The following is an 18,142-nucleotide window of genomic DNA, read 5'->3' as shown; positions in this document are numbered from 1 at the left end:
CGTACCGACACTCGGTACGCCTGGCGTACCGCATACCGTACGTACCGACACTCGGTACGCCATACTAGTGCAGCACCGGTACGGGGGTTCGGTACCGGTGCGGCGAACCTTGCCCGCAGAACTTTATATTGTTGAAAATTTTGAAATTCGGCACCTCTTCTTATCATCTTTATGCTGTACATTTGCATAGTGACAGTGTTTCTGATGTTTTTTTTGGGGCAGCTTATCCAAGGATATGTATGATGAAAATGAAGATATATCATACTCCTGGGTTAGAGAGTATCATTGGGATGTGAGTTTCTTATATGCTATCGTATATTCCTTATTTTTCCTATGCAATATACAAGAATTGCTTTTGAGTTTACATTTGTTTTTCCATATATAGAAGAACAATTGGAAAAATATATGTCATGCTGTACATGAAACTCCTTTTTTGGGTTTATAGGTAGAGGTGATGATGCTGATGACCCCACAACATACCTCGTTAATTTTGACGACGAATCTGCACGAATTTGGTAATATTAGTTTTCTTCATTATCTTAGTGGGGGTTGATGTGGTGGTCTTGATTCATAATAATTCTTGTTTTGCAGCTCTACCCACAAAGCTTGTTTTACAGAAGAAGAGGGCAAAAGAGGGAAGGTTTGGAGATGAGATCGAGCATTTTCCTGGTGGCCTGCAAGGGTCACTGTGAGGGGGAGGTCAGCTGTTTGCTGTTGGAGAATTGAAGGAATCTGGAGAAACATCTGTGAAAAAGTATAGTGTTTCACCTTTCAAATTCCAGATACATTTCAGAATCTGGAGCGAATCTGTTACATTTGCATCTACTTGGTAGTTATTACTGCAGAATGAAGTGTCAAAAACTTCATGTGAATTATCTTTTTGGCACTCTCTCTAGGGAAGAAATATGAACCGTTGTTTGGTTTCTAGCTATAGTTAATGTTGGTTCTTGGCACTTGCATTTTATGTTTATTATGCTGTTTGCCCCAGATAGTATATCATTTTGACATGTTATAGTTGCAGACTTATTTGTTAACTTGGAAGGTGATAGACTGGCAACCTTGGTTAAGACGTGACACATATGAGCATCTGAATGCTGCACATCAGTACTTAAATATAACTCTTAAGTCTTAATGTATTTGTTTATGATTTGTTGGGACCGCTTTTTGCTTGTCTCTTGGTTTATTTGTGCCTCTGAGATGAAATTGGTCCCTACATCAGAGGTTATCTTCTTCCCTCATCTACTCTATCTTAGGAACTTCCAATGGTTTTCTTGTTGGTAGCATGAGCTTAAACTCTTTTTAAGCTGTCTGTAGGTGCCTATACTTTTTGGACACTTGGACATGGCATGGCTGGACACTATTTTGAAGTATCTTGCTGATGTCACAAAAAGTGTTTGATACTTGATACTTGTTTTTGGAAGGTCATGCAGGGAACTCTTAGTTTTAAGTATTGGCATTTTAAGTGATGTATCCTGAAGGTTTTATGGCACTTCAAGTGAAGTGTCCATATGTTAATATAAATTTGACGAGTATATGGACACTTTAGTTAAGTTTTGTTATATTTTCTTAAAAACTTATCCCAGTTATTTGAATACTTTAAGTGGTAATGCCATGATGTTTAATCATAAATGCATCACAGTTGGTTATCAATTTAAGTATCTCAACATAAGGTTTAAGTAATTTAGTCTAAACCTAGTGAATAAATTAACAACTTGCAAGCTCCTGGATATTCTATTGAATTTATTTGTTATATAGAATCTATATTCTAAGTTTCTCTTTCTTCAAATATGCAATCAAAAAACACAACATATGCGTCCACACATATTTATTCTATTCATTTGCATGTATATATGCATGTGTCCCCTATGCTAGGTTTTTGGAGGCTGCCACATTTGACACTTGAGGACACTTAGACAATATGACACCCCATGCAAGTATCTAGGTAACAGTGCAGTTGCCACCAGGTTAGATCTTTTTCCTACCTGCCAATTGGTCCGTAGATTTCGTGCAAGGCCCATTTCTTGCTTAACTTTTGGCCTAGATAAGAATGTGGTGGCCAATTTTAGAGGATTTATATTAGGTTCATAGCTGGTTGTAAAAATTTATTTAATCCTACCATGGAAGCCCTTTCAACCTAGATATGTGCTCTATAGACTATGGGCAACCCATATTTGATGGGAAAAACTTAGATCATGGTGATGATGGTGATCATTTAAACATAGGGGGCACATGCAATACGGACAACAGATGGATACATGGACGAGGTGAAGATACGTGCATTGTGGTTTTTGGAAAGTATTATATAGGAAGCACATAAATTACGCAATGACGGAAGGAAACATGTATTGGATGAAGACATGTGCATCAACACATGATACATGCATCCACGTGATCCATCATCACTCATGATATGTGCATCTTGTGCATGCATACATCCAACATTGCGTACCTAGAATCAAACGCAATATGCACATAAACAAATGACGAAATATGTGGCACTTTGTGTGCTTGTTTGTGCTGTTAAAGCAAGCATATTTGGGTGCTTGAGGTATTATTTGCACATTAGCATATAACCACGCGATGCACGAGTTACCCTTTTTTTTTTCCTTTTGCCAACTAGTCTTTAAATATAATGTAATAGTGTAACAAACTATAATAAGTAGAAGGCTTCAATAGTCAATTTTTTTTGTTGTAAATTAAGCAATGAATTTCCATGATGGTTGAGTAGAAGCTTCTATCATTAATACTAGCATCCACATGGCAAATGGAGAACTCTGCTCAAGATGAGCCTTTGTGTGAAAAACTCCCAGTAATTAATATAATTGCTAGTGTCATTGATATATCAGCCCCGCACATGCGCATGGTACGGTTTGTTCTTGTTTCCACCTATTCTTAGAATGCAATATAATAATGTAACAAATTATTATTATAAAAGATTTTAGCAGCCATTTTTTGCCTGCATATTAAGCATTGAACTTTAATGACGGCCGAGTATATTAATATTGGTGTTCACATGACAAATGGAGGGCTCTGTATTTTAAGCAATGAACTTTAATGATACCCCGAGCCTATTACTACCGTTGTCCATCAATATTGGCATATTACTCCATTTTAGATATAATAATATTTGTCTGTTATACAAATATAGATATGGACATGTTATACTTTCATATACATATCTTAGTTTTGTGTGAGAAAGGAAGGGAAGGAAGGGGTTGGCTCGGTGTGGGTGTAAACATGCATGTGAACTGTATCCACATGGAATTTACTAGATAACTCATACTACTTAGTGTCCCTCTTCTTTCTCTATTGAAATTTTATGATTAAAATGTTAAATTTGATTTCATCATGCTCGTCACTTCAAATGAATACCTTGCCTAGAGGAAGGGAGGCAGGGGGAATTGGCTCGGTGTGGGTTCAACATGGATGTGAAGTCTTGTTACACATATCACTTAGCATCCCTTCTTCTTTCCACCTAAAAACTTTATTTACACAATATTAAACTTGATCTTGTCATGCTTCTCACTTTCAAATGAAAACCTTGCTCTTCCTAGATAATCTTTTAGGAGAATATGCTGGTTATTTGCTACCCCTAAAGTTCAAAATTTGAGGCCTCTCACCAAGAAATATGGGTACCAACTTTTTTGTAAATAATCATTGAAGAAAAAAATTCACAATATCCGTTCACTTGTTTACCATCAGTCTATCCACCTCTTTATTGCTCATTTCTTTACCAACCTGATTAGAGGGATCATAGTTTCTTGCTCTGAAACTTCTAGTCCACTTAAAATATTTGGCTTTCTTCTCAAAAAGTAATAATACTAGTAAGTTGAATTAATGCTAGATAAAACTTTGGAGCTTTGCTCTTTGTTTTGCTTGGATTGATTTCATAAATGTTTGCAAGACTTTAGGATGACCACCCAATTCCATTTGCCAATTTGCCTATATAGGTTCCTGCTGGGACTCTAAACCTTTTCTCCATTTTATTTCTTTTCTCTTCTATCATGTTGTTAAGCTCTCATTATGGAGTCCTTTGACTTACAGTGATGGTATTAAAGAGGACGCTCTTTAGTGATAACCATCCCCCCTATTTAATTTTCTTTAGTAGCCAACATAAGCTCTCTCTCTCTATCTCTCTCTCTCCAAACTCCTGTCAGATGCATTTTTTACGAACATCATCCTTCTAGATTCTTTGATTCCTAACTGGACTGGCTTGCTGTCTCCTACTGTTGTAAAGCAGAAAAGCTGTGGTAGTGTGGTTGTCTTTTGGGGCTCGCTGTTGACTGAACCAGTTTTCTGGAATAGACAATATGGAAATAAATGACTGTTCTTTGGAAATAATACAAATTTGGTTTTAGAATAGAATTAGCACATTGATTTATGGTGAGAAAGAGATAATATAGATATACATTAATTTTTAAAGGATATAATGAAATAGGAAAATAAGGGCAGGGAGCTATGGTTTCATGAAGTTCCGTTAAAAGGCAAGAGAGAAAATGCATGCAACTGAGGGATCAAAAATAAGTGAAAGAATAGGGGGAAAAGTATCTCGAAGGACTGTAGTTAAAGACATGGCTAATGCTGGCTCAAATTTAATTTCCATTTGTTGTCAGAAAAAATTTTTTTTTCTAGTTATCTTTTTCTATTGTTCTTTTTCTAACATTTTAGTTACTGTTATGTGCCGGCATTTTATCTTTTTTTTTTTTTAATATAGTTTTTGGTGCAGTCATATATGATCTCATGTGAGCACCCACCTGCCGAAGTGTTATGTGGCATCCTGGTTGTTCTCATACTGCAACCTGTCACTACATCTTTGCTATTCTGTGGAGGGAAAGAAATAATATCTGAGTTTTATCCTCTTTTTTTGACATTGGAATTTACTTAAGAATCGTGTTCATTCTATAAAAAAAGGAATGAAAGTAGTGTTGCTTACATACAAAATTTATTATGTTGCTAACTTGCTAAAAGAAATTATGGAGAAGATGTGCTAAACTTGTTTATTATTAGCTATTAGTTTTTGTTAATATTAATAGTTTATGTATGTAGCTTTAGGCTTTAAAGGATTCTACTGCTGGGGTTTTCGTATTAAGTGCACAGAGTTGCCGGTTGGAAGTTAATGATAGAGTGTATCAAATTTATTCATCATTGTTAACCTGATTATATAATTTGATTGATAAACTATATTTGTTCAGATTATCAAAACATGTGGTTCTTAGATGATCAACAGATATCTGCTTATCAATATGAAACAATCCAAATTATCGTTGACTAGAAAATAGGTATTCTTTAGGTTTTTTTGATCTTTAGAATTTTCATTCATATTGTTGCTCATCTTTTTGTGTCCATATGTGCCAGTTGTTAGCATTATTGGACATGAGAAATGCTTATATGCTGGTGAGAGAGAGAGATGGAGAATTTAGAGGCGGCTTATGAGAATCTTTATTTGAGGCTTGAATGTTAAGATATACAAGAATTTGCAGTAAGCTGTTGAGATTGTTCATGATCTGAGGACTTCAGGTGACATGATAATTTTGCATTTTTGCTACTGCTGCTATGTTGCTTCATCAGTACAAGTAATGGGTTGTTGTGATGGAAATATAGTGATGGATAAGGGAAACAGGGATGAGAAGAGGGAGAGGGAAAAGAGAGGAAGAGGGCGGGACTCGAGAGAGGGTCTCATATATTATGAGAAGACTGAAGAGGAATAAAAATAAGAAATTGAGAGAGTTTCTGGACTTGGAAAGTGAGAGAAGACAATTACTATAAAATATATTTTCTGTTATATGACATTACATAAGTTCTCTATTCATTTATTCGTTCATGTTCTCTATGAAGTTCCGCAGAAGTTTGAAACATGCTGCAAGAAATTTTTCTGGCTATCTATTAAAATTTAACTTATAGGTTATATATTTATGTTGTTACATCTGTGGACTGTGGTTTAGATGCAGTTAACTTGAACTACTATTTACCACATGAATTCAAGAGGAAAAGTGACAAGTGGTTGTAATTTAGGGCATTTGATGGATAGCTATGATTACGCAAACCATAGATTTTTTTTTCTTGTTTTTTTTAACGATGTTGGATTTAGCTTGTGCAATGGCATGGCTGATTTAGGGAGGGAATAATGTTAGATGCAACGTGTGTAATTGGTTCAAGTTGAAAGAGTATTTTTGATGAATAGTTGTGATATGCATGGTATATGCGATGCACATGAGTGGGCGAAGAGTGACGAAATTTTGGTGGGTTACTAGATCCTATCAAACAAGGAGATATTTGGGATTTTATTTCCATATTGCATATGGCTGACTCGTGGGAAGCAATATTTGATCGATAACCCTGATCTCATCAACCAATGAAGTTGGGATTAGATTTTTTTGAAATCATATTTTGTTTTTTAAATTACATGAATTGATATTGAAACTCACATTTTTGATGTCTTATAAAGCATTATCAATAGATAGATTCAGCAAGGTTTCTTTGACACAAGGCACATCTATTAAGCAGAGTATATTTATAAAGGTTCATGTAGCACAAACAGCATGTGCAACTTTTGCGGAGGAGAGGTGGTGATGCTAGACCTTAGTTTATCATGGCCTTTCCTAATATTATTGAGTTATTTTTAAGAAATCTGAGTGTTGTGTTTCACATGCCCTCATGACATGGTGTCTGCTTTATAGCTGGATTGAAAATATAAATTTAACAGATAAAAAGAAATAAAAGCAAAATGAAATGTCTGATTCATACCACTTTCTACCTTTATCCTCCAATCCCAAAAGTTGAGGTGGGAGTATGTTGTTGTAGATCATAACTGAACTCAAATTGTTTGATTTTAGTTGTCTATATTTGATTCATCAAGGACCTCGTGATGCACTGATAAGATTGAGAAGGAAGAATTCTCTTAACTCACTCAACTCAAATCTCTCAAAAAAAATTCAGAAAAAGATAGAAAAATTGGTGAAAGTAGGGTTTAGATCCTCTTTTCTTTCATTGACGATTGATGATTCAAAAATTGAGGTACATAGTCTTTATTTATAATAATAGTTAATTCGCTATTGTACAATTGGGGTTGGATTTCTCTTCTAGTTTGAATAGGACTAGATTTCCAAAAGTAAACGACTAGTGAAAATAAACACAAAAAAAATCAAAATCCTACATAAAGTAGATCTGACTCTTACATCGACTTTGCCTTCTATCACTCCATTGAATTTTTCCTAGATTGAGAGATATGCTAGTCAAAGTCTTTCTCAAAAAGGAGAGTTTCGGTTTGATCGACACGTTTTGGGGCCCAAAGAATGGGATTTCGGCCTGCTTTAATCTCCTAGGGGTTGGCACTATGTTGTAGATCTCGAAAAGTTAAACTGATTTGAAAAAAAAAAAATCTTCTCAATTGGGCATATGACCAAGTTATAGCCTCTGAAGGTTTGGAGCGTGATTTGGTTTTCGGATGTGGCATATCTTGCTTTTGGACTTTGTCCAGTTCTACACGTAATAGCCAAAGTGATTCATATCGAATTTAGTGATTTTCTGGGATCGTGCATTGCTCTGGCTTTATTTTGGCAACACGTCTGACATTTTAGTTGATATAATCAGCATCCTATATAATCTGTCATACCTCACAATCCAAACAAGTGGTTATCATGGCATGTACTTTTGCAGCTGCTTGCCATGTTGCCTGGTGTATTTGTTTGTATTTGCGTGCGTGTGTGTGCGTGCAGTGGTGGTGGTGGAAAGGGGGGAAGGAGGCTTTCAAAATTCTTTTCAATATAAAACTCCTATTGATCAATATACTGAATGATCATGTTAAGAGTGGTATTTACAGATTGTGATGATATCAATAAGGGAGGTGGTCATAGATGTAGTTACGTGTATTTCCATCTGGTTTCATGTACAAGCCCCTTTACACTGTTAAATGTTTGTCCATGTGGTAGCGTTAATGCAAAATAAGGAAAAGCATTAGTTAATTTTTGTAGTTTTGCCGCATGCACTTTATTAAGGATATTTGAATTCTCAATTATGTCCCTAGAGATGGTTTTTTTTAATAGAAGCTGGTTGCTGCTAGTTTTGAAGTCTTTTCTTTTTTATCTTTTTCAGTTGAGTATATTGTTTCTTATCCATTGCTGCTGCAATTCTAGTTCATTGATTCACTGAGCATGTTAGGAATAAAAGATATTAGAAGTAAAGTAAGATGCTTGTGCCTGAATATATATTTTCGTTTTTGACGATTCATATTAGAATTATCTTCCTTATATCCTCAATATGTATCGCGGCATTTTTCAGGATCAAGTGGATATCATGAGTTTAAAGCGGGGAAGGTTTTCAAGGGATGATGACTTTGAAAGACAGAATAAACTTGCACGAGTGGATGACATGGATCAGTTCAGCGGGGAGGAAGACATGTATGATTAGTTGCTACCAATGTGGCAACCACCTCATCTAAAGAATATTTATCTGTCAGAGATGTATAGTACTGGGCTATTGCTAATCCAGGCAGAGATGGTGAAGCACAAGGTGAAGCACATCGACCACCATGGATGTTAAATGCAGAAGTCGAAAAAGGCGAGGTGGTGGTGTTCTCCATTTGTTTGCTCCAATCAAGGCATGTGCTTACAAGTGATGGTTGCCTTTTGTGGTCATAAATGAAACTTGTTTTCAAATCTTGCAGGCATATACAATTGTAACATTACATGAGTTATTCATAAATAGATGTCCTATTCTGTTTTTTCCCCTTGGTTTCATGTAAATGCAGTGAACTTTTAGAGCCTCTTGTTATAGTTTTAGACAAGGTCTGCTGTGCCGAAACCGGGGCCCGGACTGATTGCTCAGTGGCACGGGTTGGTTCGCCCCCGTATCATTCCATGCTGGGCCCGTATCTACATAGTAGAGGAGGAGGAGGAGGGTGAATGGGAGAGAGGAAAAGAGAGAGAGAAGGAAGAGAGAGTGAGGGAGAGAGGAGGATGGCGGAGGCTAGCAAGCCGCGCGAGGAGGCGAAGAAGGGTCTCCGCCTCCGGGTCCCCTGTTTTGTTTGAAACGAGGGCCTCGGAGGGGCTCCTTTTTAATCTTGCGATTTTTAAGTGAAGTTTGCCTCATCCGCATGGCTCGCTAGCCTCCGCGGCCCTGTCTCTTCCTTCCTCTCCTTCTCCCTCCCTCTCCCGCTCTCTCTTCCTCTCTTTCCTTCTCCCCCTTCGTCGACAATTTTTCATTTCAGTTACCGGAACCGTATCGGTCCACCGCCAGTACGGCTCGATACTATCCAAACTGTCCAGTTCGGGACGTTCCGTCGACCATGGTTTTATATGTCATTTCTTAATCACCTGCCGATTCTTGCAACAAAGATAATCTGATTTCAAATTTTACTGAATTATGTACCTTTAATGAGTAAGGTTTACTAGTTTGAACGTTTCTTAAAGTACAAAGCAATAAATTTGCGTTTTTTAAGAAAAAATAGATAATGTAATGGAGTGTTATTGGAAAATAAATTTATTTGTCTCGGATAGTGAAGCATAGTTGTTTAGTTGTTTGACTTCACCAAGGGATAGTAAGGACTATCAAATGTGTAGAAACCTGAAAACAATGATTCTGTTACATGCATATTATATGTATATTTTTTTGTAACAATTGTTAGTTAATGCTTCATCATTTTTCTTTTCAGGCTTTTTAATTAATGCTAGCAATTCATGGCTTCTGATACTTTCTAAATTAGCTGGCCGGATGAGTGAAACAATTATATAGGGGAATTTTTCATGACCCTACCGAGTATTAGAGTTTTAGTTGAGAGAATCCTTTGATTATATTTCACTCTCCCTTTCTTAACTTCCCAGTTTTGCAGCCCCTTCAGCTTGCAATTGTGCAGGGCGGCATTTCATGCACTTACTTGCCTGACAGATGCATGGTAAAAAGGTACTGCTCTGTATGATGCCTTCTAACAGAAACAACTTGCAATGACACATGTTAAGCAAGCAACTAGATATGCATTAAAGAAGGTCAGACCCCATAAGCACTACTATGCTACTAAGTTATTTTGTGATGTTTTATCGTTTTGACCTTTTATTGTCTTGTGGTAGAAAACTAAGCAGGAGTGTCACCTCTGCTGGACATACATCACATATCATTTTTTTTATAAACAAATGATACTTTATGTATTATACTGCATTTATTTCAATTAAGGTCCAGAAGCACTACAGAAAAAGCCAAAAACATTTCTTGAAGGAGCACCATTTGTTGCAGTGCCTGGCTGAATGTTTTTGGTCTTAAGTGTAATTCTTTCTAAGGCCCACAGCTGGAAACTTTTTTTTTTTAAATCTACCAGGCACATGATTGGTGTTAAGGTTAACTTATGTGGTCCTAACTTTCTCAGCATCAAATCAAATTAGTGCCCTCAACTTTATCCATTGTATATGATGACTTGTTATCTGTTGTTTCTTTTTCTATTCTTTTTGTTTGAGTACAAAAGTAATCACTTATTTCAACAACTAAAATGCTTTATATTCTGTAACATTAGATGCTGTAGTGTTGTGTTTGTTTTTCTCAAACTAACTAGTGTGTTGAATTATGTAACCTTAGGTGCAGGTAACTCTTGTTTGTCGTGGATTAAAATGGCATCAGGTGCAAAGTCTTGGCAATCCTTTTTTAAATGATTATGTTGAAGATGATATTTGCTGCTCATGTTTACTAATAATTTTCTATTTAAGTTGCAATTCATTTAAGTGTGGGCATAGGCCTTTTGTTTAGGTTTTTCATTTTAACACCTGTTTAGGTGTTTACATTATCCTATATGTTGTCCTGTGTTTCTTACACTTAACGGATATTGTTAGCAACTTGCTTTAGCATGCTGTATAACCGTAATTTGAATAAAAAAATTATTACATATACTTTCATGAACTTGAAAAGGTGTAAGCAAGGTTCGCCGTCTCGATACCGGACTCCGTACCGGTGCCACACTAGCACAGTATCGGTACAGTACGATACAATATTTTTTTGGCACCAAACCGGTATGGTACGGTATGCTCCGTATCGTCCGGTTCGGGCCGGTACGGCATACTATGGGTGTAAGTTTTCTTGCACATCAGATAATATTTGGTGTATATTAATTTGAAACTACTTTGAATGAGGCTTTATAGAGTAACTGGGAAACAATTATGTAGGTAAATGAGTGAAAGATGTTATACCAAACATGCTAAGGAAGTCGGGAGGCTCAAATTTGAACTTAGTATGATAAATATTAGCAACAATATATTTAAATGGTCAAGTATTCTAAAAAGACCATGCTTAGTTGCAATGTTTTTAATCTTGGCAAGAGGGGCGTCTAGGCCATCTCATCCGATTCCTGTGAGAAAATAGGACTAGGATAGGGGTGAGATTCCAAAACCTATCCATGCAGGAAAAGAAGAAGGAAAGAAATAAAGGAAAGAAGAACGAAAGGAAAAAAAGAAGAAGGGAAGGAGGGGAAAAGAGGAAGAATGGGAAAGCAAAAAGGAAGGGAGAGAAGAAAAGGAAAGAAGAAGAAGAGAAACAAGGAAGGAAGGAAAGAAGGAAGAAAGGAGAGAAGGAAGAAGAAAGGAAAGAAGGAAAAGAAACTAAAGAAGAAAATAAATAAAGAAGAAGGAGAAGGAAGAAAGGAAGATAGAAGAAGAAATGAAAAGGAGAAGAAAGGAAAGAAGAAGGAAGAAGAGAAAAGAAAAACAAAGGGGGATAAATAAAGAAAGAAGGGGGAGATGAGACTGGTATGTTTGACCGTCGGGAGAGGGCAGAATAGCAAGATGTCCTGTTTCATGGAGAAAATATGACATCCCGCTTCTATGAGATTTAACCTTGCATAGTTGCATCAAAATAAATTCTTGGTGATAACTTTGTCATACTATTTGATCAAACTTCATTTCTTAATTATCTTTTTGTTAAGTTGCTTATTTTTATGTGATCATGTCCTACTCGTAATTCATGTTCAAGATATGATATAATACTAACTATTAACTGTGGTTTGCAATCGAGTCTAGGCCCTGTACTTGTAGCCATCAACATATCTTGTATTGAGTATTGGTATAGTACATGCCTCGGTACCAACACTTGTGTTGGGGTTTGTGCTATCTCAGTACCCTATTGGTATGACGTACACCTTGTACTTGACAGTTTCATTTGTCGATATGATCCATATCCCTCAGATTATCGTATCCACAAACAGTTCACAAATTTTTGATCTAATAGCATTGCATTATACATATGAAAGCGGATTAGACAATTACATTTTCCAGAAAGCAACATAGTAGTTTTCAACTTTAATTCTTTTGATATGTTTTTCTATCATAATTTGAAAGGCAATGAATTTTTGAGAGGTTTAAATCAAGTTTTAAATTTCTATTACATATACGTCATGAAATGCGGTACCCCCCGCGTATCAAATCGTACCAAGGGTGGACCGTCACTGTTCAACCCTCTTGAAGAAATCCAGTGAGGAGGGAGGAGGGGGGGGAAGGTGAGATAGGAAAAGAGAGATAGAGGAGAGGATGGAGGGAGGGGGGAAGGAGGAGAGGGAGGTGGGAGAGAGGCGAGAGGTGGAGGGTTGGAAGCCCTTATTGGTCCTCCTTTGCGGGGTTCCCCTATTTCGAATGAAACAGGGGGCCTTTGTTTATTTTCCCTATTTAAACTGATGTTGGCAATTGCCGACTTAAGTTTAAATCGGAAAATAATTGCCGACTTCAGTTTAAATCGGAAAATAAAAAAAAAATCTTACTTCGTTCAAAATAGGGGAACCCCACATGGAGGAGGGCTGACGAGGGCTTTCAACCCTCCTGCCTCTCGGCCTCTTTCTTTCTCCTCTCTTCCTCTCCCTCTCCCTCTCCCTTCCTTCTCCCTCTCCCCCTCCCTCTCCGATTTCCCTTGTCGGTGCGCGCCAGAATTCACAATTTTGCAAGTAATTCACTACTTCATGATTATGAATTATTATGAAGCATGGCTACTATCATGTAGATGTTCGGTTTTAATGTTTTTTTTTTTATTTTTTATTTAGTTTCCTAACTATCAAACTTGCTATCGTTGTCTTTGATGGGCAAAAAGACCTTACCTTATTTTATAGAGCATAACTAAAATTATTCTCTTCAATATAAATGGTGTAATACTGGAGTTCTTTTAAACTCTGAATGATCTGAGAGTCAAATTCCTAGGTGGGAAATATGAATGATTTTTAAAATTACACAGAGAAGAAGGGGAAAAAGTTCAGTCTAGGCAATGAAGAGTGAATAAGTTGAATTCTTGAACTTGGGAACCTAGTCTGTCTGAAAAGGGAAAAACACCACACAAGAGCGAGGGAGAAGACTGAAATTTTATTGAAAATTCATTTATTCTTGATCTCTAGAGATGATCTTTCCCCTGCATACATGGATTATGACAACTTGAACCTGAGGAAACTAAACTTAGTGAATTTAAAATGATCCTAAGCTTTAAACTGAGCTTATGACTACAGAGACTATAGAAGTATAATTCTCTCCTGTCCTATCACAACACTCCTCAGTCATCATAACATGATCTTGACAGTCTCATTTTCCTCATCATGTTGTTGAAGTTTTTGTCATGTTTTGTATCTGTAATCTGTGAGCACACTAATGAAGAATATGACCTGATTCTCAAATTATTGATCTTCCAGTTCTGATATGATTTCAATATGTTAGATTTGATAACCAGATTCACGAAGGAGAGAACTATTCTTTGCAAATCAGGGTTGAGTAAAAAGAAAGGGGAAAATGTTGAATCAAGTCCATGATCAATGAATAGGTAAATCCTTAAAAAGAGAACTAGGAAGCAAATTGAAGTTTCATTAGTTTTTGTTTTCTTGGGGAATGATCTGAATGTTACATAAATTGAAGAGAATCTGAAACCTAATTCAAACTTCTGATTTAACTTGCCTAATCATAACCTTTGAACTGATTTTAAAGAAAGCTAATAAAGGCAGCTGTGCCCCTGATTCTGTAGAACACTTCAACATTGTCAGAACTTGGTCCTAACATAATTGTTTGGTGCTTATAACACATCTAAAGAGGCATTTACTTCAGAAATTTGAAAATACATATAACATTTGCTAAGGTGATTGCTTAGGTGTCAAAAGCAGTATTTGCCTGATGAATGGAGGAACTCGACATCAATTTCATTTGAAGAAGGTAGATGCAACGTCTATGTATCTCCTGCAGAATCAAACTAATGAACCACAATGTGAAACTTTAGGATAGCATAGTGGGAAGGTGATTATGGGAGGTGATTTTCTTTTTCCCTGACCATCAGTTCATAATTTGGACAAAAGAGAAGAAATTGTTGCAAGTGCTAAACTACTTGCAAGTAGGCCTGTAAAAATCCAGCTGCAGGAATTTTTAAGGTGCTTAAGTTCAAAATTTGGTTAATTACTATAATGAGACCATATTTCATATTTCATAAACTATCCTGCTAAAACATGAATGAGCAAATCACTAAAATAGTTTAAGGGGCAAGCTCCTCTGCTTAATTGAATATATATCTATTGTTGAATGTGCTAATATTTTGCACGTGCAATGCATGTGCTAGAGATTGGAAACAGATAGCCTCATGGCCCTTTTCTCTTAAAAAAGTAAAAATAAGGATTTTAGGAGTCTAGGAGAGTGGAGTCCAAGGTTTGCCGTACTGGTTGGTACCAGTTGTAGCGTTCATGTTATATCATACCGGTACCAAACCGGTATCGTACAAGGGGTGTACCGATATTTGGTACATCGAATCGGACCCTGTACTAGGCATAACAATACTATAATAGGATGGTACCGGTACAGGGTCTGCGAACCTTGGTGGAGTTGAACTTAGGGGTTGGAGACACGCACCCTAGAGTTTGCGTTATGATAATAGAGATTAGTAATTTGCTAAAGTTGTAGTTACATAAGTACCTTTTCTATGATGAGTTGCTTCTAAATTGGGGAACAAAATAGCTAATGCACAGATAGTTATCTTCTACATAATGCCTTTCATAAGTGATGCGGATTACAATAGCATACATCTGGCAGTTTTTTTTAGCAAAACGGTGGACCACCAACAGCATACCATCTGGCAGTATTCATTGCATGCTTTATATGGAGTTAGAAACATCAGGTCTGATAGTTTGTTAATCAAATTCAGGTCTTTATTTTTGAGTTTCTATAGTAAATCTCACTTGTAAACAGGGTATATCAGACAACCATGCAAAGCTGGTGTTCTCTGTTAGTTGTTACAGTGGCACGGTACATGATCATTCTCCACCACAGTGATTTAGGGTTGATTAAGAAGCCATTTCTAGTGTTATGCAGCAACCTCTTGGGATTTTAGGTAGAATCTTATTCTAGTTCTGCATTGAAGCTTCGGTACGTGTCGCCTACACCATTGGCTTCTATAAGCTTGATATCATCGTTGTTAAAATCTAGAATTTGTGACTTGGTGTCTTCCAATCCAGATTAAAATGGTGCTAAATGTTCTGGATCCCATCGCTGGGATCAAGATTAGTGTAGGATCACAAGATGTAGATCCACGTAATGGGACTATTCATTCCTTTGGGTCATAGATCCAGTTTGATTATGTTAATGCATATTAAATCATGCGTAGGTCTATTTTGTATAATTTATGTGGCTATGTGGCTTTTAATTAATTATCACCAGCAATTGTCAAGTAGTAAAATTAGCAAGTTTGATTATTGGACCTCAGCTTTAAAAATGAGTTGCAAATATTTGTATTTTTACCAGCCATATGTTAAAAACTTGACATTTTCTTTAAAAAATAATTCTAACCGAAAAGGTTAATTAAATTGATAGATAGTATATAATTTTTTTTGAATAACCAAACAAAATATTTATTTCATTGGACATACTACATATGCGGGGGTCTCTGATTGACGAGTTGAGTGTATCGCTTTTTATTCTCCATTCATTTTACTTTACAATTGACTCATGCTTCAATTTTCACCATTTCTTTTATATCTAAAAAGTTTTCTAAAGAATTCAGAAAGAATCTTATGTTCTACTACCTGATCATGGTTCAATCTGATCTGCCCCCTTCTACAATTACAAACTCGATCCTGATCTTCACAACAGTTATCCATAACCATAAATGGTTTTATGTCCAAATTTTTATGGGACTTCGATAAGTTCATAGTTTTTTAAACCAGCTTAATGTTATTGGTACATGTGATGATATGATGGAAACTGTGCAGAAATGTGGCATGACTTTTTTCTGAGCCAAATAATTACACTTGTTGAGAAATTTGGCGGAATGATCCTTCAGAAAAAGAACTGCTAGTCTTCACAAATATGCAGTGTATCATGTTGCAATCACTTGGAGGTTGGTGGTGTAGTTACTGGTTCCCTAATATTTTTCAAACTCACATAACAGAAAATTTCAGACATAGTAGCCTGGAATAACTCTGGCGGTGGTCTTTTCAGAGATCAGAAATTTGCGTTTCTTTGCAACATTTGTTTGAAGAAGGGATTCACATCACTGCAGGAGGGACTATTCATATCACAGCGCATTTTACTATGTTATTCACTCTTGCGGTTGGAATTGAAATTACATTAATAAATAGCTGTTTACTACTGACTGTATGATTATTTTTTCATTTTTAGTGGATAAAAATATCTTGGGTTCTCATTGAATCAATTGAAGAGTGAATTCCAGCTGCAGTTTCTAGTGTGTTTCTTTGTAGTGGTTGAGTAAAATGCACAAGCCTTGCGGACATTTTTGTGGGTTGTATCCTCTTAAGCTGAAATATGGCCTTGTGATTGTTAAATATTTCCTATTTAGTCAGCTTTCTGAGGTTTTAAAGAGAGATCTATCCATAATTCTGAAACGGTGGCTCCGGAATCTACAAAGCTGCCTGCAGTATGACAAGACCAAATCTTGGCAAGCTCTTCGTTAGGATGGTTGCGAAGAAAATGCTCCACCCCCCTCATGCCCAGAAAAACTTGCTCAACTCTCAGTTTTTCCTGACTCTTGAGGGATAATGTCGGTGTTATGGCTTTCCAAATCTGTAGGTTTAATAAACATCCAGGGAGATTCACTGGGGAAGTGGTCTGTCTTCTGGAAACTCTTTTAAGTTGAGGTTCTGCGCCACTGTGTGTCTTCACCCTGGAAATGCTAACCATTTTTTCTGTCAGTGGTTATCTGTGGACTGGAAATATGAGGCAAGCCTGAGCTTAATGATTTCTTTCGTTTTTATATCAGTATCTGGTCAGCGTCTGCCAATTGTGGCTGCAAAACTAAAAGACAGAAGGAACTAACCTGCAAACTAAAATATGTTGCTCTGCCTTGTAGATAGACATTCGTGGCGGGACATCCGGCTATCGGTCAATGGCAGGCCAGTTCAATAGATCCATGCAGTAAAAGACGCTTGTCATGGCTATCATGGTTACATCTGAAGATCAAACTGGGAAAAATTCCTGTGCTAGCATATTTGGATGTACACCGTGATTACCTTTTGAATGGCGTTATTTGGAATGTTGAGGGAGGTCAAATGGATCCGTAATTACATTGCTTTTTGGTTTTAATTACATCCGTCTTATTAGACTACTACAACGCTAGGAAGCTGAGATGTATGACCCTAATCCCGAACAGGTATTAAAAGGGCATGAGTAAGCAGCTTTCAAACGCCTTGCAAGCTTCCGGCCCATGGTTGCCATAAGCGAGGAGATGAATCCAACCCAGGAAAACTGCTGCCATGGCTCCCACCGGCAGCGGAGACAGCGGGTGGGTGCCGGTGAGGAGGCAAACCCACCATAAAATTATGAAATCAACAAAAAGTCTGCAGGAGATGAACTAGTGGAAGGAGAGGGGGAAGGAGGGTAAGAAGGTTCGCTGCCGCCACCGCTCCTCCATCCCTTCTTTTTAAGATTGTCCCCTTAATTCCATCCATGAGACTCAAGTCGGATCCGCTGGCCACCAGTCTCGAGCCGGCCAGCCTCTCCTTCCTCTTCCATCCTTTTTCACTTGTCAATCATCTTCATCATAAAAGTTCATATTGGGTTTTTATATCACAAAGCTTCTCATCACCTGGTTTGGTGAAATCATGCTGCTAAGAATACAAAGCTGATGTACTAAATATTCCAATCATGACAATTATGTAGAGCACCCCACGAACCTGCCCCAACGAAATTTCTGTATCATTATACTGTAAAGG

At 37.0% G+C, this 18,142-nt stretch overlaps 1 long non-coding RNA gene across 7 annotated transcripts; it reads left to right on the top strand.

Moving 5' to 3' along the window:
* The first annotated feature begins 6 nt into the window (after nucleotides 1-6).
* LOC113463048 lies at nucleotides 7-16,659 on the top strand. Of its 7 annotated transcripts, none has more exons than XR_005506668.1 (6): nucleotides 7-292; nucleotides 446-754; nucleotides 5,844-5,845; nucleotides 8,278-10,602; nucleotides 13,659-16,311; nucleotides 16,413-16,659. It is a non-coding gene; the product is annotated as an uncharacterized LOC113463048 (long non-coding RNA). The 7 variants fall into 7 exon arrangements; XR_005506671.1 differs by having other exon boundaries at nucleotides 18-292; nucleotides 13,659-13,761; nucleotides 16,184-16,659; XR_005506666.1 differs by having other exon boundaries at nucleotides 28-292; nucleotides 8,278-9,897; nucleotides 10,561-10,602; nucleotides 13,659-16,659.
* Nucleotides 16,660-18,142: the final 1,483 nt, after the last annotated feature.

Source organism: Phoenix dactylifera, chromosome 17 (genome assembly GCF_009389715.1).
Source record: "Phoenix dactylifera cultivar Barhee BC4 chromosome 17, palm_55x_up_171113_PBpolish2nd_filt_p, whole genome shotgun sequence".
NCBI lineage: Eukaryota > Viridiplantae > Streptophyta > Magnoliopsida > Arecales > Arecaceae > Phoenix > Phoenix dactylifera.
The sequence above is the reverse complement of the archived record's forward strand: the minus strand, read 5'-3'. Positions and strand labels throughout refer to the sequence as shown.